This window comes from Octopus bimaculoides, chromosome 12 (assembly GCF_001194135.2).
Source record: "Octopus bimaculoides isolate UCB-OBI-ISO-001 chromosome 12, ASM119413v2, whole genome shotgun sequence".
NCBI classification, from domain to species: domain Eukaryota; kingdom Metazoa; phylum Mollusca; class Cephalopoda; order Octopoda; family Octopodidae; genus Octopus; species Octopus bimaculoides.
In genome coordinates, this window is record NC_068992.1 from 47,666,570 (window position 1) to 47,669,353 (window position 2,784).

Genomic DNA, 2,784 nt, shown 5'->3' on the forward strand with positions numbered 1-2,784 from the left:
CTGCAAGAGGCAGACCTAGTGCTCCATAATCTACTAAATCTAAGAAGTACTTTTCTTTATCAATACAGAGTGAAAACAAAAACAAAAAAAGGTTTTAATCACATGCATATAGGACAGTAAGAACCAAAACAATGATGTCCTTATTCATTTGCAATATGTTCTGGCAGACCTAATTGTTAATATCCTAATTACAGTTGTGTGTGTGTGTGTGTGTTTGTGTGTGTGTGTGGGGATATATATATTTTTTTTAATATATTTTTTCCCAGTTTCCACCGAGGTTGAATTTGCCTTTAGTCCTTTTGGAGGGGGTCAATAAAATAAAAACCAATTGAACACTAATGTTGATGTAACCAATCAAAGTTTTTCAGGCCCTGTGCATATAGTAGGAGGGAATTTTCTTATTCAGTAGTCTTAAAAAAAAAAGGAAAAAAGGAATAAAAAAAAATAGAAAAAGTAAACAAATAAAATAAAGGGGGAAAAGGAAAGAAAATTCACAGTGACAATACTCTTCTCAATACATGTGATGTACCAGTTAAGACAATCCTTTGTACCTCCTGCATGGATGGTAAGGGAGGGATCATTCTTAAACAATTTTCAGTTCCTTTTTTGATCATTCCAAGTGCTCCTACAATCACTGGTATTGTAACCATCTTGAGATGCCGCAACTTTTCAATTTCGATTAGCAGATATTTATATATCTTCTAAGCTAATCAAATTCTTTTGCCAAGATATTATGGTCACAGGGTATGCTCATGTCAATCAATAAACAGACTTTATTGTTTTGGTCTTTCACAACAATATCTGGTTTATTTGCCTTGATGGTCCAGTCTGTACATACTGGAAAGTCTCAAAGAACAGTTACATTTTCTCCCTCAGTTACAGCCTCATGGTGGTGCTTATTATTATTATTATTATTATTATTATTATTATTATTATTATTAAGGTAGCAAGCAGGCAGAATCATTAGTATATTGGGTAAAATGCTCAGCAGCATTTCATCCATCTTTGCATACTAAGTTCAACTTCCACAGGGTTCAACTTTGCCTTTTCACCATTTTGGAGTCAGTAAAATAAGTACCAGTTGAACAATGGGGGCCATCTAATTGACTTAATCACTCCTCCAAAATTGCTGGCCTTGTGCCAAAATTTGAAATCATTATTGTTATTACAATTATCATTATTAAGGAGAAATCGTGATGGCACCTGTGCCCAGCATCGCCTTCCTGGCACTTGTGCCGGATGGCACATGTAAAGACATTTGAGTGAGACCGTTGCCAGTGCCACCAAACTGGCTCCTGTGCAGGTGGCATGTAAAATACACCATTTTGAACGTGGCCGTTGCCAGTACCGCCTGACTGGCCTTCGTGTAGAAACTCTGCCAAATCAGACTGGAGCCTGGTGTAGCCATCTGGTTTCACCAGTCCTCAGTCAAATCGTCCAACCCATGCTAGGATGGAAAGCAGACGTGAAACGACGATGATGATGATGATGATGATGATGATGGCAGTGAGCTGGCTAAATTATTAAGCAAACTGGAGTTAATGGTACTGATTAATCTCCACTACTCAAAACTGATGGCCTTATGCTTAAATCAGAAATTGTTATTAACAAGAAGAGCAGTGAACTGGTAAAATTGTTAGCACAGGAGACAAGATGCCATGCAGTAATTCTTCTGTCTCTTTTATGGCTTTGAGTTCAAATTGTGTTGAGGTCAAATTTGTCATTTATCTTTTTGGGGATTGATGAAATGAAGTGCCAGTTAAATGCTGGAGTTGATGCTATCACCTAATTCCCACCACTCAAAATTGCTACCGTGGTTCCTAAGTCAGAAATCATTGTATAAAAGCCATTATCAACATCATCACTATTATTATTATTATTATTATTATTATTATTATTATTATCATTATTATTATTAGTAGTAGTAGTAGTAGTAGTAGTAGTAGTAGTAGTAGTAGTAGTAGTAGTGGTAGTAGTAGTAGTAGTAGTAGTAGCAGCAGCAGCATTATTGTTTTAAGTACTTTGTGCATTTTTTTTGCAAACACCGTCATTTTAAATTATAAATACAGCGCAACTACAATCCTTCAAAAATATGCATGTACACACACACACATATATATACCTGTATATACACACACACATACATATCTGTATACATGTATATACATATATATGTATATATATATATATATATATATATATATATATATATATATATATATATATTGGGGTGAAGGATGACAGGAAGTAATAATTTAAAATGAAAATATATTTTCCATTACAGTTTTTTTCTGGTTTACCTTTTTCCAAAAATGTTATGTTCAATTTTTCAAGTGTTCTAATTCTAAATTTCTATTGTGCCATTCAATGTCTGCAACACTTGTTTCAAAATCAGCATAGCTTTGAGTGGGCCACCAATCATTGTCAAGATTCCTTGTCAAACCTTCTTCATTTTGGCAGCAGTTAATATCATACACAATTGTCTGCATACACATGCAGACACACATGCATATTCATACGAATATATAAATATTGATACATACAGACATACATCTATCTACACATACATCTATATACACATACATCTATCTACACATACATCTATCTACACATACATCTATATACACATACATATGATACATGCATGCATACATAGATATATATACATACACACACACATATAGATTGCTAGATAGATACATATAAACATACATACACACACATATTATATATATAGAGAGAGAGAGAGGGGAGAGGGGGGAAGAGAGAGAAAGAGAGGGGGAA